Source organism: Sus scrofa, chromosome 11, assembly GCF_054392235.1.
Source record: "Sus scrofa isolate SSC_HxYL_T2T_F1_AM1 chromosome 11, Sscrofa_HxYL_maternal_Yorkshire_Landrace_v2.0, whole genome shotgun sequence".
Classification (NCBI taxonomy): Eukaryota; Metazoa; Chordata; class Mammalia; order Artiodactyla; family Suidae; genus Sus; species Sus scrofa.
The window spans coordinates 25,368,222-25,391,949 of record NC_139393.1 but is presented as its reverse complement, the minus strand read 5'-3'; the positions used below and the strand labels follow the sequence as shown (position 1 = coordinate 25,391,949).

Here is a 23,728-nt window from a genome sequence, read left to right as displayed (position 1 = left end):
AGCGTATGGAAAAAGATGAACATTTTGAGAAGGAAAACAATCCGTAGACATTGCTGAACTTCACATGTGATTAGGCAAAATACCCAGAGTTAAGCGCCTCACATCCATTTCATAGAGTCTTATAAGGAAAATGTGAGCAGCTAGAGTCAATAACTTAAGGTCACTTTACTCAGCCATTCAAGAGTGTCACATTCGTTGGTGATCTTCTATCGCCCCATATTTCCATTTGTAGTTCATGATGCTTCAAAATGCTATAAACTGCAGTTACACTTTTTTTCCTGATTAGTGTCAGCTTTTCCTGCTCCTTTCACTAGCAGTCTGGTATAGTGGGAAGGTAGTGGACCTGTTTTGAATTCTGTCACTTCCTACTTGGGAAAATCCCTTAAACGTTCGGGCTTCCTTTTACTCATCTGTAAAATGGGCTAATAATACTCAGTCCACAGTGTGGCCAAAGTGAGTCAGTAAATTTGTTTCTTCAGTCATAATTACAAATTAAGATTTTGTGGTGAAAAAAGCATTGCAGTTGAAATTTTGACTTCTCCAGTTTGATCTTGGGCAAGTGAATAATATTATCTGCCTCACAAAGAATAATGACCTCATAAAGTTTAAGAATTAAAGGCCATATGTAGAAAACATTCAGTAGACTTTAATTAGTATAAAATGATATAAAAAGTAGTTACATATACAAAAATCAATTCGAAATGGATCAAAGACTTGAACATAAGACCTGAAACCATAAAAGGCAAGAAGAAAACATAGGTGGTAAGCTCCTTTAGCACTGGTCCTACCTATAACTTTTTGCAATTGACACCAAAGCCACAGTCAACAAAAGCAAGAATCAACAAGTGGGGTAATATCATACTAAAAAGCTTTTTCTAGCAAAAGAAACAAGAAAATAAGAGAGCAGCTTACCAAATGGGAGAAAATAGAAATCATATAGCTGATAAGGGGCTAATGTCCAAAATATATATGTATTTTATTATTTTTTTAAATTGTTATTTCCCCATACAATTTTTTTTTTTCCTACTGTACAGCATGGGGACCCAGTTACACATACATGTACACATTCTTTTTTTTTTTTTTTTTGCTATTTCTTGGGCCACTCCCGCAGCATATGGAGATTCTCGGGAGAACAGTATGGTAGTTCTATGTACAGATTTCTAAGGTACCTCCATACTGTTCTCCATAGTGGTTATACCAGCTTACATTCCTACCAACAGTGCAGGAGGGTTCCCTTTTCTCCGCACCCCCTCCAGCATTTGTTATCTGTGGACTTATTAAGATGGCCATTCTGACTGGCGTGAGGTGGTATCTCATGGTAGTTTTGATTTGCATTTCTCTAATAATCAGGGATATTGAGCATTGTTTCATGGGCTTATTGGCCATCTGTACATCTTCCTTTAATGTCCAAAAGATATAAGGAACTAATAAAAAAATCTGCTAAAATAAGTAAACTAAACTAAATAGAGCTAATAAATAATAAAATCAACTAAAATAAATACAATAAAATACATGTATCTCACATTGAGATAACCCTCCGCATCTGTTAGCATGGCTGTCACCAAAAAGACAAGAGAGATAACAAGCATTGCTGCTGCCAACATGAAGAAGCTGGAGTCCTTATGCACGGAGGATGAGACTGTCAGAAGGTGCAGCCACTCTAGAGAACAGTATTGCAGTTCCTCAAAAATTAAAAAATAGAATAATCATGTGATCCAATAATGGCACTTCTGGCTATACACCCCAAAGAATTGAAGGCAGGGTCTCCAAAAATATTTGTACATCATGTTCATAGCAGTTTTTTTGTTTTGTTTTGTGTTTTTGTTTGTTTGTTTGTTTGTTTTTGCTTTTTAAGGCCGCACACAGAGCACATGGAAATTCCCAGGCTAGGCGTTGAATCAGAGCTGCAACTGCAGGCCCATACCACAGCCGCATGGGATCCGAGCCACATCTGTGACCTACGCCACAGCTCACTGCAACGCTGGATCCTTAACCCACTGAGTGAGGTGAGGGATCAAACCTGTGTCCCCTTGGATATTCGTCAGGTAGGAATGCCCATAGCAGTTTTATCCACTGTGGCCAAAAGATAGAAACATTCCCAATGTTCATCAGTGGCTGAATGTATAAACAAAATGTGGTAGATATCTTATATATACAGTGGAATATTATTTAGCCATAATGAAGAAGGAAATTCTGACGCATGTTACGGCATGGACATGCCTTGAGGACATTATGCCAGGTGAACTAAGCCAGTCACAAAAAGACTAATACTGTACAATTCCACTTATATGAGCTACCTGCAGATGCTAAATTCCCAGGGACAGAAAGTAGAGTGAGGGTTGCCAGGGACCAGGAGAGTAGGAGAAGGATGAGTCGTTTAATGCATACAGAGTTTGAGGTTTTTTTTGTTTTTTGTTTTGCCTTTTGTAGGGCCACTCCTGCGGCATATGGAGGTTCCCAGGCTGGGAGTCCAGTCGGAGCTGCAGCCACCAGCCTATGCCAGAGGCTGCAACCTACACCACAGCTCTCAGCAACGCCGGATCCTTAACCCACTGAGTAAAGCCAGGGATCGAATCCTCAACCTCATGGTTTCTAGTCGGATTCGTTAACCACTGCATCACGACGAGAACTCCCAGAGTTTGAGTTTTGCCAGGTGGAAAGCGTTCTGGAAATTGGTTGCACAGCAGTGTGAGTGTAGCGAACATTACTGAACAGTGCACTTAAAGATGGCTAAGACGGCCGGTTTTATGTTATGTTTTTCTTAGAAAGCTTGCAGAAACTCTATAAAGGGGATTGTTAATCAGTGCTCAGCAGCAATCGCTTCTAGATTTTAAGAAGCGAACTTTGATGCAAATTTGTAATACCATATTCACCTTTAAATGTGCATTTTTTTTCAAGTATAAATTAGAATTGGGTTTGGGGAAGATAGAATTCAGTATGCGTCTGTTAAAAAAAAAACAAAAACAAAACACCACAAAGTTCGCAGAGATTTGTCCTCTTGTCTCTCTGGTAATGCTTTGTTTGGATTTTCATGCTTCATTTAGGGTTTATATTTTTCTGTTTATCATGGATGTGTGTGATGAAATGATTGTTGTCAGTTGGGTGGAGTTAAGAGACCAATGTACACCAGTGTACCATTTCAAAATTTTATTGAGTTTCTGCTGTGGCACAGTGGGTTAAGAATCCAACGGCAGTGGTTCAGGTTGCTGCAGAGGTGTGGGTTTGATCCTTGGCCCAGTGCAGTGGGTTAAAGGATCTGGCATTGCCCTGTGGTATAGGTCACAGCTGCAGGCCAGCTTTAGTCCCTGGCCTGGGAACTTCCATATGCTGTGAGCACAGCCATTTAAAAAATAAAAATGTATTTAAAAAGGAGATTTAAAGTTCTTTTTATTTTGGGTGTGTTTTTGTTTGGTTGGTTGGTTGGTTTTTTGTTTGTTTGTTTGTTTTTGTTTTTGTTTTTTTTTTTTTTTTTGGCTTTTTAGGGCCACACTTGCAGCATACAGAGGTTCCCAGGCTAGGGGTCAAACTGGAGCTGTAGCTGCCAGCCTGTGCCACAGCCATAGCAACACAGGATCTGAGCTGCATCTGCAACCTTCACCACAGCTCACGGCAACACTGGATCCTTAACCCACTGAGCCAGGCCAGGGATTGAGCCAGCATCCTCAAGGATGCTAGTCAGATTCATTTCTGCTGAGCTGCAATGGGATCTCCCAAAGTTTAGTTTTATACAGTCAAATTTCTGCCAAATTTCAGGCTCAGAATTGTTTACGCAAAGCGCATGTGTGGCTTTACATACTATCAGAAAGTCAGCTGAATTGACAGATTTCTACTTCTGTGTCTCAAAAGGTATATATCTCTATATATCACCTATGTTTCACAGGAGATTTCAGTATTATCTTATACATACAACAGCTGCTCCATAAATGTTGACTACTTTTAGTTAGTGTGTCATAACTGCAGGAAGAGCAAATTAAATTTTGGAGTCAGGAATGTGTTTTTAGCAGTGAACTTGAGTTACTATACAATGGCAATCTGTAATTTTTCATTCCCTCCAATTTTCTTCTATATTCTTTCATCTTCAGAGAAAACCTAAAGAAGCCTATTCTTTCCATTTTTCTTAAGATGAATGAAAGATTTTAATATGTCTCTGAGTATCTAAATATGAATGTATATATATATAATTTTTTTGTCTTTTGTTGTTGTTGTTGCTATTTCTTGGGCCGCTCCCGCGGCATATGGAGGTTCCCAGGCTAGGGGTCGAATCGGAGCTGTAGCCACTGGCCTACGCCAGAGCCACAGCAACACGGGATCCGAGCCGCGTCTGCAACCTACACCACAGCTCACGGCAACGCCGGATCGTTAACCCACCGAGCAAGGGCAGGGACCGAACCCGCAACCTCATGGTTCCTAGTCGGATTCGTTAACCACTGCGCCACGACGGGAACTCCTGAATGTATATATTTGTACATCCTGCTCCTATAAAAAGTGTTTATCATCTGTGAATAACCATTAGCCTAATATTGTCATAATTAACATGCTTTTTAAATTAATTTAATTTTTAATTGAAGTATAGTTGACTTACAGTGTTGTGTTAGTTTCAAATGTACAGCAAAGTGATTCAGTTATACATATGTATGTATCTATTTTTTAAAGATTCTTTTCCCTCATCGGTTATTACAAAATATTGAGTATAGTTCCCTGTTCTATACAGTAGGTCCGTGATTATTTATTTTATATACAGTAGTATGTATATGTTAATCCCAAACCCCTAATTTATCCCTCCTTCCCTTCTCCCTTTAGTAACCACAAATTTAACGCAGTTTAATTACGGTTATAACTTGACTTATTTCAATAATCGACAGGTAACTATGCATCATTGGCGTTCAGGTTTAAAAACATTAGGTTCGATTTACCCAAATCTTTACATTTAGAGAGCAGCGTACCTGTACATGTCTTTTTATTGAGAAATGTATTTCTGGATGATCGGTTGTTTTTAAGCGTCGAAACTTTTGTATGAATAATTTTATTTTGGCTTGTGTAAATTCAGTGGTTTGAGGTCACGACAGGGAATTTTGGAGCGACCTCACATTCATTTCGGATCTCATTGTGGTAAGCTTTCCACAGTCACCCCAGACTTAGCTCTGCCATCCCAGCGATGGATTTCATTAACTTCAATTTGATAATGTGATACATTGCACATTCTGCTGTGCTTAATGGGATTTGCAAAGATGATTAAAATTGCCGCCCTCCTGGGAGAGAATGTTCTGGTTACCTGCCTGAGGACTCTTTCATGGGGGCTGTGTCATTTGAGGTGCAGTGGGGGGCGACCACGTGAGCGAGGAGAATGTGGAAAGATTATCTGGAGAGAGACGACGGGTCTGAGCACATGGCATGCAAAGGTCCTGGGCGGGGACGTGCAGTTCCACGTCTTAAACTCATGCTCCGAATTTTTTTTTTTCATTCCACAGATATTTATTACTTTTTTAAAACTGGCTTAATGAACTTTATTACATTTATAGGTGTACAACAATCATCACAACCAAATTTGAAAGCATGTCCATCCCAAACCCTCAGTGCATCTCCCCCCCGCCTCCCAGCCCCACAACCTGTCTCATCTGTAAACCCTAGGCTTTTCAAAGTCTGTGAGTCAGTATCTGTTCTGCAAAGTTCATTGTGTCCTTTTTTTAGATTCCACGTGTCAGTGATAGCATTTGATGTTGGTGTCTCACTGTCTGACTGACTTCACTTAGCATGCTCATTTCTAGGTGCATCTCAGAATTTTTTCCTATCACGCTAGCTTGATGGCGTGGCTGGGTTTAGAATTCTAGTTTGCAAATTTTCCCCTAGAACATTGAAGGCCTTGCTCCACTCTCATCTATTTTCCAGAACGGAGAAATTCTTTCACAATCTGGATGTTTGGTACAGGGTTTTTCCGCCCTTCTCTTTGGAAGCTGGCAGCATCTTTTCTTTTCCTGGGGCATCTGAAACGTCACAGCAGTATTTTCATGGGTTGATGCGTTCAACCGTTGTGCGGGGGGTTTTTTATATGCCCTTTCAGTCTGGGAAACTGGCTTGAATGACCTCTTCCTTTCTGTTCTCTCTGCTCTTTCTTTTCGGAATCATTATTACGTGGGTGTCGGCGCTTCTCCACTCAGCATCTCATTTTCCTACTCCCCTCTCCTCCCCCATTTTCCATCTTTTTGGTTTTTCGGTTCTGCTTTTTTTTTTTTTTCCTCAGCTTTATTTTCCAACTCGTTTATTGCGTTTTTCACGTCTTTAGCTAGCTTGACACGTATGCACACATATATGTTTGTGTATATGTAGGTGTGCGGGTGTGTCTGTATTTGTATATGGCCATATGGATGGAGAAGAGGGAGGAGAGAGGGAGGGAGAGAGAGACACACACACAGACAGATGGAGACAGAGAGACAGAGAGAGAGAGAGCACACAAATAAGAGCATCCTTGAAACTGACTGGACTCTGTGTGTGCAGGGGGCGGGGGGACCCTTGTTCCAGTATCATCAGGTTGGCTATTTTTTTGGTAGCTTCTGATGTGCTATCGTCAAGTCTTCATTTTGTCCGAGCCCCCAGAAAAGACTCTTCCAAGGGAAAGTTGTAGTTGAGCTGCCAGCATCCGCCGAGGAGAGTCTGGGGGAGCTCTCACTCTTCAGTGTGTAAAGTTTTGTATAATTCTCCTGTTTTTAATTTGATATCCTCACCTTCAGTTATGTCTGGGCTTCGATCCCAGGCCTCCTCTTCAGAATAGCCTCCAGTCTTGGTCCATGGTTGGAGAAGGCCATTGCCAGGCTCTACAGAGTTGAAATGAGGGTGGAACGTGTTGGGAGATGTAGGGGTGGAAGGGGAGCTTAGTGATTTTTAAAGGGGATTTTCAACCACATCCTTTTAGTTTCACCCTCATCTGGCATCCAGAGGCACTGGGTGCTGCCAGTTCTTAAGCCATTTGGGGAGTGTTTGTTCAAGAGGGTGATTTTTCTGGAGTTCCCATCATGGTGCAGTGAAAACAACTCTGTCTAAGGAACCATGAGGTTGCCACTTCGATCCCTGGCCTCCCTCAGTGGGTTAAGGATCCAGCCTTGCCATGAGCTGTGATGTAGATTGCAGATGCGGCTTGGATCCCATGTTGCTGTGGCTGTGGTGTAGACCAGCAGCCGTAGCTCCAATTTGACCTCTAGCCTGGGAACCTCCATTGCCACAAGTGCGGCCCTAAAGAGTAAAAAAAAAAACCCAAGAGGGTGATTTTTCACCTTTTCCTCATTTCTGTCTTGGGTTTGTGCTAAGTCCATCCACACTCATCCATCTGCTAAACATCTTACAAAATTCTGCAGTTGTCTTCTATCCCATTTTGTTTATATTTGTGGTTTTATGCCTTTTTAAAAAATCCCTTTACTGGGATTTGGAAGTATTGAAAATGAGTAGAGCTAAAAGCATGTGATCAATCAGCTATTTTAAATTGGGAATTTGGGAAATTAAAATTTCGTAGAGGTGGTAAGAGAATGAATATCTTAATTTTTATTTTTTTATTTCTGTTTTTATTAAAATATAGCTGATTTACAAGGTTGCTTTAGTTTCTGATGTATAGCAAAGTGATTCAGTTATACATATATATCTATCCGTTTTCAGATTCTTTTCCTTTATAGGTTATTACAAGACATTGAACATAGTTCCCTGTGCTAGACAGTAGGTCCTTGTTGCTTATCTCTTTTATGTTTCGTAGTGTGTATTTGCTAATCCCAAACTCCTAATTTATTCTTCCCCCCTTCTGCTTTCCCCTTTGGTAACATTAAGTTTGTTTTCTAAGTCTGTGAGTCTGTTTCTGTTATGTAAATAAGTTAATTTGTATCATATTCTAGATTCCACACATAAGTGATATCACATGGTATTTGTCTTTCTCTGTATGACGTCACTTTAGTATGATCATCTCTAGGTTCATCCGCATTGCTGCAAATGGCTTTATTTCAAGAGATGAGTATCTCAATTCAAAAATTAATACGTAAAAGCTTGCTTAGTGGGTAGTGGCAATTGGACAATATTTTAAGAGCTATCTTTTTTTTGCTTTTTAGGGGCACACCTGCGGCATATGAAGGTTCCCAGGCTAGGGGTTTAATCAGAGCTAGAGCTGCCGGCCTACACCACAGCCACAGCAACGCCAGATCCGAGCCTTGTCCATGACCTACACTACAGCTCATGGCAATGCCAGATCCTCAACCCACTGAGCGAAGCCAGAGATCAAACCCACAACCTCATGGTTCCTAGTCGGATTCGTTTCTGCTGCGCCACGACGGGAACTCCTAAGGTTTTATGGCAACCCTCCAAATAAATCAGAAGATTCTTAAGTATCTGATTCCTCATGTCTTTATGTCCTTCACATTTGCAGTGTAACGCTACTCTCTTTGTGAGCTAAATGATGCGATGAGTACTTCAGAAGTATATGTAATTTACTCCGTAATTTTTTTTAATAGTATGTGCTTCTAAAATGAATTATAATAAAAATCCAATAATGCCATGAATACTGGGGTGCATATATTTGCTAGTGCTGTAAGAAGCTATTCTTAAATTAAAGGCTGTGCTTCAGAGCCAGTGTTTAGTGGGAAAAGTAATTTTAAATATTCAAGGACACATCCCAGGAGCACACTGAAGTGTGCAGGATTTAGCAAAAACTTGTCTTGTTGGAAAAATTACAACTTCACAGAGAACATGATTAAATGCTAAACTTTATATTAGACTTGGTGCCACAGAAGGTCACAGCAGGAGAAATTCTTCCAGGCCAAGATAACAAAGGTTGCTTCATCTCTGCTTTGTTACACATTTTTGTCAAAAATCCATGTTCAAAATTGAGCTCTTGGAGTTCCTGTCGTAACAAATCTGACTGGTATCTATGAGGACTCAGGTTCGATCCCTGGCCTTGCTCAGTGGGTTAAGGATCTGGTGTTGCCATGAGCAGTGGTGTAGGTCGCCGATGTGGCTCAGATCTGGTGTTGCTGTGGCTGTGGCGTAGGCTGGCAGCTGTAGCTCGTATTGACCCCCTAGCCTGGGACTTCCATATGCTGTGGGTTCGGCTCTAAAAAGGAAAGGAAGAAAGAAAGAAAGACAGAGAGAGGGAGGGAGGGAAAGAAAGAAAGAAAAGAAAATTGAAAAAAAAAAAGAATATATTATATAGCACAGGGTATAGCCATTAGCTTCTAATAACTTAATGGAGTATAATCTGCAAAAATACTGAATCACTGTGTTATACACCTAAAACTAACATACTATTATAAATCAGCTATACCTCAATTAAAAAAAAAAAAAAAAGAAAGTTTAGTTCTTCATCCTCTCATCCACCCTGATCTATTGAAGGTTTGTGAGTGGCTGTAAAGGAACCCAGCCCAGAAGCTCTTTGCTGGCTCATTCCAGCCCCACAGCCTCCCCACTAAGAGTTTGTGCTGCCTCTGCTCGAACATCCCAGCCCTTGGGCAGCCCACTCATGTCCCTGCTTTTGGTAATGGTAGTACCACTATTTCTGCACTCCTCGCTCTGTTCTTTATTCTCTCTATCCATGTCAGCACTTCGTGCTGATTCTTCCTTTGGGATGTGTCTCCAGGTTGTCCATTCAATGCTAGCATCTCAACATGTTTATTTAATATGTACCGGGGGGGGGGGTTCAAAGGATTGGACCAACATGGCACCTGGACCCCTTCCTGGGCGCAGAGACAGAGACCTTGAAATTTTCAGGCAAAATGCAGGACGTGTTAGGAACATGTTTGGCATAGGATCCTACCGACTGCATGGGTGTGGGTGTTGACCCCTCTGCGGGAGAGGGCCTGACAGTGCACAGCGTGTTTGGGTGTGGTTTAGTGTTGCTGGAGTAGAAGGTGGTTGGCCTGAGGCTGTTTTTACTGGAGGACAAGCAGCACTGGTAAACAGGGGCGAAGGCGCCAAAGGTAGTGCGTTCATTCATTCAGCAAATATTTATTGAGCGTCACCTGTGTGCCCAGCAGCTGTTTCACATTGGCTGCAGCAGTGAACCAAACATGCAAAAATTATGTATAACTATAAATCCTATATGGTCATTTAAAAAGCATAAGTGTAATAAATAGAAGTTGTACAGTATGTTTGAACGTGATAATGGCAATGAAAACAATAAAGCAGAGGGACAGAGACGGGGATCTTGGGCCCTAACCTGTGGCTGAATGATTCTCACGCAGGTAGTCCCCAGACCTGGGAGCCGCAGAGGTGCTTCAGGGGATCAAGAAGCATTTTTTTCCTGAATTTTGTTTTTTTAATATTTAAAAAAAAAAATCAAAGTAGAATTGATTTACAATGTTGTGTTAATTTCTGCTACACAGCAAAATGATTCAGTTCTAAACACACACACATACTTTTTAAAAATATTCTTTTCTCTAACGGTTCGTCAAAGGACACGAAATATAGTTCTCTGTGCTACACAGAAAGACCTTGTAGAAGCAGCATGGGCAAAGAAATATATTATGTACAAAGTGTTACAGATTAGATACCACCAAAGCATTAACGTGTGCCAGTTCAATCCTCAGGTTTGGAAAAAGGCCTGGATTTCAGAACACTTTTGTTCATATTATGATATATAATTTTTGTTCGGATCATGATATACAGTTTTACACACTTAAACCTAAAGATGAATTTACTTTAATAAAACACCTCGCTTATATATACATCAAGAATCCACTGCTGAAATTATTTGAAAATCACCTTGCAGAATCCAGTTTGCCTTATTCTGGGATGATCAGAACTGCTTCAGCATCTTCCTCTCTTTTTAATCTCTCACACATGCAATGGCTAGAGTTAATTTTCTTTTTTTTTTTTTTTTTGTCTTTTGTCTTTTTGTCTTTTGTTGTTGTTGTTGTTGCTATTTCTTGGGCCGCTCCCGCGGCATATGGAGGTTCCCAGGCTAGGGGTTGAATCGGAGCTGTAGCCACCGGCCTACGCCAGAGCCACAGCAACGCAGGATCTGAGCCGCGTCTGCAACCTACACCACAGCTCACGGCAACGCCGGATCGTTAACCCACTGAGCAAGGGCAGGGACCGAACCCGCAACCTCATGGTTCCTAGTCGGATTCGTTAACCACTGCGCCACGACGGGAACTCCCTAGAGTTAATTTTCTTAAAACACCAGAGCTGATAATAATTAAATGCTCGAAATTAAATGCTCGAAACTCAAACCCTGTGGTGGAGGAAAGCAGATCTTGGTTTTTTCGTCTGTAGGTATCCTCTCTCCTCGAAATTTTCACTTCCATTATTTTCATCCTGGTCTGTCAGTGGTCTTATGGCGCATCTCTAGCTTACCCACCCAGTCCCCCCCCAGCCCCCCCATAATCCCTCCCCTTAGCCTACGCTCCAGCCTGCTCATCCTCTTCATGCCTGCCACCTCCCTTCCCCAGTGTACACACCACCTGCTGATTAATTACTCTTTTCATACATTTATGTTGTGTCCCCAGCCCGCCTGGCCTCTTTCTTTAGGCTGTTGATTTCAATTCTGCACCATCTTAAAAAAAAAAAAAAAAAAAAAAGTCTTCTAGAACTAGTGGTTAAAGAAAAGTTCCTGGAAGAATGCTGTTGCATTAAGGTCAGTTGAGAACTGGGGACAAAGCCACCCGATTCGTCTAGACTGTGCTGTCCAGCAAGTAGCCACCAGCCATGTGTGGCTACTTACATTAAAATCACGAAAAATCAAGTACAATTAAAAATTCAGTGTTTCAGTCTTGTTTGTACATTTCACACGCTCCATAGCCACATGTGTGTCTGCTTACATTAAAATCACGTACAATTAAAAATTCAGTGTTTCTGTCTCGTTTGTATGTTTCACACGCTCCATAGCCACATGTGGCTAGTGGCTACTGCGACAGTGGAGAAATAGAACATTTCATCACTGCAGGACTCTCTATTGGACAGCACTGTCCAAAACGTCCCAGGTGCCTTGAGAGTCCTGGAGGAGAAATGTATTTGCAGGTGTTCAGAGGAAAGGCTCGGCGAAAAACCAAAGTGAGGCATTTAGACAGTTGATCCTAGAGGTGTGACAGTGGCAAGAGCGTAAGACAGAGAGGGAAGGTGACGGCCAAACAGAAAGAGATGTGTGGGAGTTCCCATTGTGGTGCAGGGGTTAAGGAATCCGACTAGGAACCATGAGGTTTCGGGTTCGATCCCTGGCCTTGCTTAGTGGGTTGGGGATCCAGCGTTGCCTTGAGCTGTGGTGTAGGTCACAGACGTGGCTTGGATCCTTTGTTGCTGTGGCTCTGTCCTAGGCCGGTGACTGCAGCTCCAATTGGACCCCTAGCCTTGGAACCAAGGACCGGCCCTAGGAAAAGGCAAAAAGAAAAACAAAGAAAAGAAAAGAAAGAAAGAGGTGTGTGGAAAATAGGTTTGTGCAATAGAAGGACTGTTCTAGACACTGGAGAAAGAGTGGGTAGGAAGTAGACGTATTGGATGTTGGGATTATTGGATATTGGGATAAACAAATGAAAACAAGTGAAACCAGATATTTGCATAGTTTCAGTTTGGGGTGAGCCCCGAAAGGTTGCAAACTACAGTAGGCAATAATATCCACATTCCTCAGTTAAGTTTGCACTCCTTAGCCCATCACCTTTTGTGTGTGTCTGTCTTTTTAAGGCTGCACGCATGGCATATGGAGGTTCCCAGGCTAAGGGTCGAATAGAAGCTATAGCCACTGGCGTACACCACAGCCACAGCAACGCCAGATCCAAGCCTCGTCTGGGACCTACACCACAGCTCACGGCAACACCGGATCCTTAACCCACTGAGCAAGGCCAGGGATCGAACCTGCGTCCTCATGGATGCTAGTCAGAATCGTTAACCGCTGAGCCACAGCAGAAACTCCATGGGCAGACATTCTAAGTGACCCCCTGAAGAGGCTCTTCTTGAGCCCAAACTAGGGGGAGCTGAAGAGGGATGTTTCTAGAAGGAAGATGACTATAGACCCCTGAAGAGAGCCCCTGGAGGAGCAGCCATGGTGGGTAGTAAACTGAAGGAAGGAGCTGACAGATCAAGAGGAAAATCGCTTCCACGCCTGGAACAGCCCCGACTGGGGAGAGGAGAAACTCGATCTTTGACGAAACTGTGGAGTTCGGGCTGGACATTTTACCTCCTGAAATAGAATGGTTATCGTGACTCAAGGTGACCAGAGAACTCCTGGTGCTCATGAATGACCGGGAAAGCTTTGGAACAGGTTTCATCCAGGACGGGGACGCATAGGCTTCAGACTGGCTTAAAGCACCGCAGACAAAGAACCCAGTTTTTGCTGCTTGTGCTCCATGGAGTCTTATTTATTTGGGGCAATGGCTATACTGCTTTAGAGTTTGATGAGAGAGCAGAATGTTTAGAAAAGCTTTTAAGAGATTGTGTAGAGAATTAAGAAGACGTAAGCGAAAGGATACTAACCTGCCGTGTGCCTGATTGAAGAGAAACAACAGGAATTAATGGATCAGGCAAATGGGCCTTTTGCGGCTCCTTCCAGGAGGACTCTGTGCAGTTGGGGATGGAGAGGAGATTGTTATATATGTACTTGGGGTTTATAGTTTTGGAATTTTTTAAGCCTCATAATTTTGTGGCTTGTCACTTTGAAGGAAGAATAAAACAGATGGAGGATGCTGTTAAACGTGTTCTCACGGCTGTTTTCTTCTGTCTGTGATGGTTCCAGTCCTCTTTGATGTCGTTAGGGAGATGGTAGTTAAATATGTTTCTTTCAGTTCGTGATCAGGCTGGGGTGGTATATTATTCCTATTTTATTCTTAGAGTTAGGGTATTTGATATGTATGTTCTTTTTCGCTCTCCTTTTTTTTTTTTTTTTTGGTCTTTTTAGGGCTGCACCTGCAGCATATGGAGGTTCCCAAACTTGGGGCCCAATTGGAGCTGTAGCCTCTGGCCTACACCATAGCCACAGCCACGTGGCATCCGAGCTGCATCTGCGACCTACACCACAGCTCACAGCAATGCCAGATCCTTAACCTACTAAGCGAGGCCGGGGATCAAACCTGTGTCCTCATGGATACTAGTCAGATTCATTTCTGCTGAGCCACAACAGGAACTCCTATTTAGGTATGTATGTTCACTGGGGACTCTTACACTTTATCTGTTGGGATGTCATCAGCTGTAGGTGACAAAAACCACTAAATCATAATTGCCTTTAAACCCCCAGAGGAGGGGCAAGTTCTGACCCACTTCTCTCTGTAATTTTTTTCAAGGCAGTGATGCCCTCCTTGCTGTGTAAGCTATGTCCTTAGCAAAGTACCTGAGTCACTTCTTAAGTATCATATCCAGACAGCGGACAGAAAACAGGCTCTCTCTTCTGATTTACCAAAAACAGCCCCCCCACCCCCCTGGAGATCTCCACTCACATCTCATTGGTTGGAAGGGAGTCACATCCCACTTCTGAACTAATTACTGATGGTAAAAGGAAAGGAATCCTCATAGCAACGTACTAAACTAATTAGTACATATACTCGCTCGAACTAGGATTAGAGTTTGCATCCCCAAGCCATGTAACTTGCAGAGAAAGTGAGGAAATTTGCACTGCCTCAGGGTTCTGTGAAGAGAAAAAGATCGAAGGCACAGGAGAGTCTTGTACCTTCCTACTCCTAGAATTATATATACGGACTCATTATATATTGCATTATATATCCTGACTCATTTACAGATTCAATGGTAAGAATGTAGTACATGTTGACTAGCTTGTGACAAAACCCCAAAATACAGTGGGTTAAATAACATCAAAGTGGAGCTCCCGTCGTGGCGCAGTAGTTAACAAATCCGACTAGGAACCATGAGGTTGCGGGTTCGATCCCTGGCCTTGCTCAGTGGGTGAAGGATCCGGCGTTGCCGTGAGCTGTGGTGTGGGTCACAGACGCGGCTTGCATCCCGCATTGCTGTGGGCCGGTGGCTCCGATTCCACGCCTAGCCTGGGAACCTCCATATGCCGAGGGAGCGTCCCAAGAAATGGCAAAAAGACCAAAAAAAAAAAAAAAGATATCAAAGTGTCTCTCTCTCTCCTCAGTGTCAGGTCAGAGGCATGTGGTCCAGAGGTGGTGGGATGGCTCTAACAGAGCTTGAATGTTAGAGTTGCCAAGTTCTCATAACAAAGACGACCCCCCCACCCTACCCCCCGCTTCAATTCAGAGAGTGAGGGAACAGAGAAGTTTCTCACATCACAGTCCAAGGAAGTCGTCCGAGGTGAGTGGTACCTCTGCGACATGGAGTCAGTCATGGGCCCTGATTTCTTCCATGTTGTTTCTCTGCCATCTCCCCAAAGGATTGTCCTCACCAGCAGGGTCAAATCCATTACCATTTCCAGGTTCCAGCCAGCAAGTGGCAAAAGAAAACACAGAGGAGGGAGGCCCGGGTCTCGAGGTCTAGGCCAAAGCACACCCATTGCTTCTGCTCACATCCCATTTGCAAGATCTTAGCCACAGGGGTCATCCAACTGTGAAAAACTGGTGTTGTCCTCTGTTTAGGCGGCTGCCACAAAATGCCATAGGCTGGGTGGTTTATAAACACAAAATACTTCTTCTCTCAGTTCTGGAGGTAGAGCGTCCAAGGTCAAGGTGCCTGCAGATTCAGTGTTTGGGAGGAGCCTGCTTCATAGATGGCCATCTTCTAGGTGTGTCCTCACGTGGTGGAGGGGACCAGGGGGCTCCCTGGAGTCTCTCTTATAAGAGCACTAGTCCCAGGGAGTTCCCCTTGTGGCTCAGCAGGTTAAGAACCCAACTAGCATCCATGAGAATGCAGATTCCTTCCCTGGCGTCGCTCAGTGGGTTAAGGATCCAGTGCTGCCGTGAGTTGTGGTGTAGGTCACCGACGCAGCCTGGATCCCGTGTTGCTGTGGCTGTGGTGTAGGCCGGCAGCTGCAGCTCTGACTAGACCCCTAGCCTGGAAACTTCTTTATGCCTCAGGTGCAGCCCTAAAAAGAAAACAAACAAACAAACAAATAAAAAACCCTTTCTAAAATCTTAAGTGTGATCTCCAGTATACTCCAGAAAGGAGGCATTTTTATCTGTTTTGTTTACTGCTCTATCTCCAGGGCTTAGAATAGTTCCTGACATGTAGTAGACACTCAGTGTGTGTTCAATGAATGAAAAGGTAGGTAAAATACAATATATCTCATGTGTGAATCATTTGCACCTGTGCACTTAAGGAACTGGTGATTCTTCAGCATCTGAGCCACGTAATCTTTGGTTGCCTTCCCTTCCAAGGGAGAAGTGCAGAGAGTGTGAGAGTGTTCCCTGGCTCTTTGTAATCCCAGCAGATAAATTCTGTGTGTATGCAGAGAATTATGTACAATAAAGGTGACATGGCAGGTGCTACAGCCTAACATATAGGCATCAAGATGTGGGCATTTGTGAACTGAAGAGGGGGAAAGGAAACGTTCCATTCCAGCCGGACCACAAAAACATCCACTTTCCTCCAAGTGGCTTTTCTCAGGTGGACTGGAGTTTGATTAGCATTTGAAAGAAATTTAAAAAAATTTGAATCCTAGGGAGTTCCCATGATGGCTCAGTGATAATGAATCCTAGGGAGTTCCTGTGATGGCTCAGCGATAATGAACCTAGTATCCTTGAGGACGCAGGTTCCATCCTTGGCCTCGTTTGGTGGGTTTAAGGATCCAGCATTGCCATGAGCTGTGGTGTGGGTTGCAGACATGGCTTGGACCTGGCATTGCTGTGGCTGGGGTGTAGACTGGCAGCTACAGCTCTGATTCGATCCCTAGTGTGGGAACTACCATATGCTGCAGATGTGGCTCTAAAAAGACAGAAAATACTTCGGATCCTAGAATGACTTTGGGGGGTTAGAGAGATAGGGTTAAACAATCGTCTACAGACCGAGCAGCTAACTTGACCTGTTTTATGATTGATTTTCTTCTCATACTGTAATATATTTTTCGGAATTCACGTAGTGCTGACAGTAGTGAAAAGAGAAACTTCTTAGAGTAAACATTATCTTAGCACCTTGATGTCCTCCATGATTCTCTTCCCTTTTACAAATAAGGCTCCCTGAGGATTGAGCACATGGAATTGCAAATGCATGAGCTCTGCTTGAGTAACGCATTTAGAAAGGAGGGCATTTAAGTTCATCCCTTAAAGGTGAGTCAGCGATGGAGTTCTTCCGTGGGTCAGTGGGTTAAGGATCTGGCCTTGTCCCTGGCCCAGGAACTTCCATATGCTGAGGGTGCGGCCAAAAAAAAAAAAAAAAAAAAAAAAGGGATGAGTCAGTGAGGCGGAAAGAGCCTAGGAAAAGGCATTCTGAGCCTATGAAAGGACATTTAAATATAGGTCCTGGTGGCCCAGCAGTTAAGGACTCAATGTTGTCATTGCTGTGGCTCAGGTTACTACTGTGGCTTGGGTTCGATCCCTAGCCTGGGAACTTCTGCATGCTGCCTGCATGGCCAAATGTGTGTGTGTGTGTGTGTGTGTGTATGCTTTAATCCCAAGATAAGAAGGTGTGTGTTTTGTTCAGCCAATGGCAGGTGGACCAGGATGCCAGGCCTTCAGGGACAGTGAGGCTGGAAGCTGCACATAGAGAAAGGGCTAAAAGCAGTGAAGAGGTAGGCAGTTAGGGGTCTTGAAAGCAGAGGTTTTGTTTGATCCTGTGGTTTATGAACAGCCAACCAAGATCTTGAACAGGGAAGTGACAGGAGGAGCGCTGTGTCTCAAGGAAACAATTCTGGAGGGACAGGGCATAGAGAATTAATTAGAGGGGACTAGTTTGGATCCATGTGATTTTCTTTTATGAACCATAGGGAGCCTGGGATGGATTGGGGCGTTCAGCGGGGGCCTGGCTGGTAAGCCAGCATCCCTGGGAGTGGAGGGACAGCTGCGGCAACAGGCCCTGGACAGGTGATCAGGAGGGTTCAGCTTCCTGGTTTTTTCTTCAGAGCCTTTGAGCGTGATGTCTGCCTGAGCTTGTGCTCTTTGGTGGTCGGGAAGCACCTGGGCGGGGAGCCACGACCGAAAGGTCCTATGTCCCTCTTTGGGCTCACATGTCTGCGGGAGAGCAGGTATTTTGTTCACATTGTCTGGCAAGGTCTTTTCTGCGTTTCATCTTTTGTGATGGCCAACCTTCGATAAAGCCTTGTTTGCGTGTTCTGTCTTTAAAGTTGCCTCCACTTTATTATGGGCTATCAAGAGTGGAGCTGTTGGAGTTCCCGTCATGGCTCAATGGTTAACGAATCTGACTTGTATCCATGAGGACTCGAGTTCAATCCCCAGCCTCGCTCAGTGGGTTAAGGATCCGGCATGGCCATGAGCTGTGGTGTAGGTCACAGACATGGCTCGGATCCTGTGGCTATGGTCTGGGCCAGCAGCTGCAGCTCTGATTTGACCCCTAGCCTGGGAAACTCCATATGCCTGGAGTGCAGCCCTAAAAACCAAAAAAAAAAAAAAAAAAAAAAAAAAAAGAAGAGAGCGCGAGAGAGTGTGGAGTTGTTTTTCACATGTCAGTGGGACTTTAAGGGGAGGCAGTCACTTCCAAATGAAGGATTAGTGCAGGTGGCAGCCAGGCTGGCCCATCCAGCAGGAGTTTCTTCCTCCAGCGCTGGACCTCTTCTCTCCATAGGAGGTCATGGCTAGCGTCTGGGTGAGAATGAACAAAGTCATCAGAATCTGGGCACCGGCAGCAGGAACAGAAAGGAAGACCCCATGTCAAGAGTGTTTGGAAGGCAAACGAAGGAATTGAGAGGCAAGAGAGAATAAAAGATGGTTCAGAAGTTTGGGGATTGTGAGCTTAGGAAAATGTTGCTGCTTCTAACAGATGGGGTCCCAGGAAGAGGAGCAGAGCTGCTGAGGGAAGGTGCCGAGTTCATTTTGAATTCCAGATTGAATTCCAGATTACCCGGAGGGGTGTTATTTCCCGGAAGTTTTCAGAATTAGAATCTAGGTCTCCTAGACCAGACTGATGGTTTTTTCCAAATTAGTGTACAGAGACATACAGGACATGAAATAAAATGTACACGTTGAGTTTCAGGTGGGGATAGCATCTCGTCGAGTAAGCAGTTGTACGTGGAGCTGGCGTGGAAGATTGAGAATTAACGTAGAGATTTGTTTTAGGACATAATTGGAGAAAAAGTTCACGCAAGACATTTAGCCACGAGGATATGTTTGGAAATAGCCAAGGGGCAGTTTTCATAAAGAAGGAGCGAAAGCTGTCCATTGAGACTAAAGAAAAGGGAAGAGGCAACAAGATTGTTCTACATTTTTAAAAAAAGAAGGAAGGAAGGGATACATTAGGAGTTTGGGATTAACGTATATACACTGCTCTATATAAAGTAGATAACTAACAACGGCCTACTGCATAGCACAGGGAACTACACTCAGTATTTTGTAATAACCTGTAAGGGAAGAGAATCTGAAAAGAATATAGTACCCTTCCTTCCTTTTTTCTTTTTTTTTTTTTTTTCTCTCTTTAGGACCATACCTTCGGCATATAGAAGTTCCCAGGCTAGGGTGCCATCCTCCACCACAGCCACAGCCACCTAGATCCACGCTGCATCTGCAGCCTGTGCTGCAGCTTGCAGCCACACTAGACCCTTCGCCCCCTGAGCGAGGCCAGGGAGCGAACCTGCATCCTCAGGGATGCAGTTTTATATGTCTATAACTGAATCACGTTGCTATATACCAGAAACTAACACAATGCGGTAAATCAACTATACATCACTTTAAAAAAAAAAAAAAAAAAAAGATGTTTAAAGGAGAGGGAGGCACAGATTGTAACCCAGGAGATCATCACGAGGTGAAACAAGTTTTTAACCTTTTGAGAGCAGACATGCGGGGCGGGGGTGGGGGCGGGGGGGAACAGTCAGAGATGGAAGGCAGTCAAATCAGTTTAACAAACAAATGCTAAGTACCACTGAGGTGACAGCGTGGTGCTGGGTATTGGGGATACAGAGATGGAGTCAATGTGGTCCTGCCTTTGGGGACGTTACTGCCCCATAAAGAGCAGGAGCAAGAGTATCATAAGAACAACTGATAATCCACTGATCCCCCTGTGCCGGGAACTGTTGTCAACACTGTGTGGCTGTGGTGTGGGCTGTGGCTAGAGCTCCATTGTGACCTCTAGCCTGGGAACTTCCATATGCCATGGGTGGGGCCCTGGGGACCTCAGGCGCCGAAAGGTTAAGTAATTTGCCCAAGGTCTTTATCAACTGGTCAGCTGGGGAGCCACGATTTGCACCCAGGCTGTGGCTTTGCACCCTGTGCCGACCATCTAAACAAATGAGTATCCTACTAGGCAAAGAGAGAAGAGCAAAGCACAAGGAGGGAGGAGGCAAGTTTTCTGGTCAGGGATAGAGTGGGGCAGGGAAGCTCCTGTATGAGGAGGACAAGGAGGACAGGGGATGGAGCCGGATAAAGGAACATATGGTCGTGACCAAAGCTTGGAACCCGTATGTGTGTGTGTGTGTGTGTGTGTGTGTGTGTGTGTTACTGTTTTACCTCGACATGTGCACAGCCTTCATCTCTGACTTTTACTCTGCCCCGTTCTGACCACAAAGGACTCGACATTTGATTGTATTCATTTTTGTAAACAATTAAGATGTTCTTTTAAAAAAAATCTACAAGAAGCGCATTATCCTTTTAGGGGTATCAGCCCTGCCCAGTTGAGACCATCATTAGAGTGGAGTTTATGATTTTATTTTATTTATTTTTTTGTCTTTTTGCCTTTTTCTAGGGCCGCTCCCGTGGCACATGGAGGTTCCCAGGCTAGGGGTCTAATCGGAGCTGTAGCCACCGGCCTACACCACACACAGCAACTCAGGATCTGAGCCACGTCTGCCACCTACACCACAGCTCACAGCAACGCCAGATCCTTAACCCACTGAGCAAGGCCAGGGATCGAACCCGCAACCTCATGGTTCCTAGTTGGATTCATTAACCACTGAGCCACAACGGGAACTCCGGGTTTATGATTTTAAAAAATAACTTTCTTCCTTCCTTCCTCCCTCCCTCCCTCCCTCCCTCTCTTCCTTCCTGTCTTCATACCTGTCTGCCCACCTACCCATCTGCTTACCTACCCACCTCTCACACAGTACTGGCAGAAATCTAAGAGTGAATTTCCTATGTAGTGGGAGCCCAGATAATTACTGGCGAAGAACTAGTGAATTTGAAGAGCAGATTATTGAAGACACAATAGAAATTCCAGAAAATAAGCTGCTATTTTGCCCAGCATGGTTAATAGCCCTTTCTGAGATAAGCATGTGGGTCAAGATAGGACTCCTGGTTAGATGCGGCCAGATTCTGAGCATCACTTCATTTCCTGTCCTATCCGTGACCAGCTGGACCCTATGACCAGTGACCCCTTGGCCCCACTGCTGTCTGGACTGGGAACCAGGGGGAGCAGTTTGGTGAGACTTAGGCATGCCCTGAGGTAGTTTGCTATGCACATTACTTACTAGTTAAAAATAAATAAGTAAGAGTTCCTACTGTGGCACAGTGAAAATGAATCCGACTAATAGCCATGAGGTTGTGGGTTCAATCCCTGGACCCACTCAGTGGGTTAAGGATCTGGTGTTGCCCTGAGCTGTGGTGTAGGTTGCAGTCCTGGCTTGGATCCCATGTTGCTGTGGCTGTGGTGTAGGCTGTGGCTAGGGCTCCAAGTTGACCCCTAGCCTGGGAACTTCCATATGCCATGGGTGTGGCCCTCAAAAGCAATAATAATAATAATAGTAGATAAATAAACATAATGTTTAGTAGTTTATTTTAGCCACCTCAGAATGCCCCTGCATCAGGAGTTCCCATTGTGGCTCAGTGGTTAATGAACCTGACTAGCATTCATGAGGATGTGGGTTCCATCCCTGGCCTCGCTCAGTAGGTCAAGGATCCAGCATTGCCATGAGCTGTGGTGTAAGTCGCAGACGAGGCTCAGATCCAGTGTTGCTGTGGCTGTGGTGTAGGCTGGCAGCTACAGCTCTCTTTTAACCCCTTGCGCTTGGGAACCTCTATATGTCACAGGTGCTGCCCTAAAAAGACAAAAACAACAACAACAAAAAAAGTCGTGCCCCTACATCAAAATAATTGTGTCGAGTGGAAAAGTAGTTCCATCAAAATGTCACATGGAGGCAAAGGGATTATTCTTGGATGTGAGTAGGGGGTGTTGAGTAAAGGAAGAGGTGCATTGAGAATGAGCAGGGTAGACTTTTTACCCGGGTGCTACAGAGGTGTTACGTGCCACTCGCGGATCTAGGCAAGGATTGGTCCAGCTCCGTTCCCTCCCGGCTCTGAAAGAAAAAGCCTGGCATTGGGCATACCACCACCACCCCCCTGTGGTAATATGCTGCAGTTCAGGGTGTTTTATGAAAAAGGTGGATCCCATGTGTGTAGAGCGGAGACACTTGGTTCCTTCTCCTTTGAAGAAAAGGATAACGGCACTTTCTAGAATCGTATGTTTTTCTTTTATTCGATTGTCTCTTTAATAGCAATTAGGAACACAACGTTTAGAAACTCCTAAAGGAGGACGACATACAACAGGGAGAACACGTTTAATTTCAGAAATTCACACAGACAACGTCGCAAAATAACTCTCGTCTCAGGAAGGTCCTTGTACCCATAGCTTTTTCTAAGGCAATTACAAACCAGTATAGGGAACAAAGAACTGGAGCTGTCAGGAGACGGCTTCTTGATGTGGAGGGTAATTAGAATATGTTGGATAACGTCCGTTATTTGGCTTGAGAATGAATGGATGTGTAAATATAACACACGCTAGAGGTAAATGTCCCTAAATTAGAGGGTAGGGATTTCAGACAAAAGAAGGAGGATATTTGGAGTATAATCACACTTTTCTGAGCCCTTCCCTGGGCCTTGAGGAAATGATGGCTTCTTCATTATATTGTCCTGTGCATGTGTGGTCTCTCTGTTTCTCGAAGAGCAGACTTGATCAGCCCTGGGAGGGCAGGGCATGCTGCAGCAGGACTGGCCTTTTTTTTTTCTTTTTTTTTTAATGATTTTTTTTTTTTCATTATAGTTGGTTTACAGGGTTCTGTCAGTTTTCTGCTGTACAGCATGGCTTTGATTTGACAGATTGATTTTTTTTCTTTTTGGAAAGGAAGAGGTCCTAGGAGTTGTAGTGAAAAGCCTTTTCTGGAGTTCCCGTTGTGGTGCAGTGGTTAATGAATCTGACTAGGAACCATGAGGTTGCGGGTTCGGTCCCTGGCCTTGCTCAATGGGTTAAGGATCCGGTGTTGCTGTGAGCTGTGGTGTAGGTTGCAGATGCGGCTCGGATCCCACGTTGCTGTGGCTCTGGCGTCGGCCAGCGGCTACAGCTCCAATTCGACCCCTAGCCTGGGAACCTCCATGTGCTGCGGGAGCGGCCCTAGAAAAAGCAAAAAGACAAAAAAATAAAAATGAAAAAATAAAATAAATAAATATAAGCACTGGGCCCTTGTTCAGAAATGGTATCTGTTTATTGAACTGTATCAATTCCACTAAAAGCACCTTTTCCTCAAAGTAGGACCTGTTAAAATAGTACCTTGCTTATGATATGTTATACAGCATTTGGTAGTTTATGAAGGATGTTTACACTTCCTTTTGTTTTGTCCTAACAGCTCTGAGGAATATAGGGCAGGTGATATTTATCCTTTACCTTGCAGGTAGGGCAACTTAGGCTTATAGGTGTTATCACTTACTTGCAGCCACAAATCTAGTAAACGGAGCCAGGAATGGAACTCAATCCAGGACTCTTTTTAGGAGTCAGCTCTATT

General features: G+C 44.0%; 1 protein-coding gene and 1 long non-coding RNA gene across 25 annotated transcripts in view; both read left to right on the top strand.

The window, feature by feature from the left end:
• DGKH (diacylglycerol kinase eta) overlaps positions 1-23,728 on the top strand; it is a 287,539-nt gene that overhangs the window by 141,024 nt on the left and 122,787 nt on the right. The window lies entirely within an intron of this gene.
• Positions 9,120-18,440, top strand: LOC146398597 (uncharacterized). Of its 2 annotated transcripts, XR_014819600.1 has the most exons (4): positions 9,120-10,817; positions 11,127-11,724; positions 11,813-12,651; positions 18,368-18,440. It is a non-coding gene; the product is annotated as an uncharacterized LOC146398597 (long non-coding RNA). The 2 variants fall into 2 exon arrangements; XR_014819599.1 differs by lacking the exon at positions 18,368-18,440 and having other exon boundaries at positions 11,813-13,511.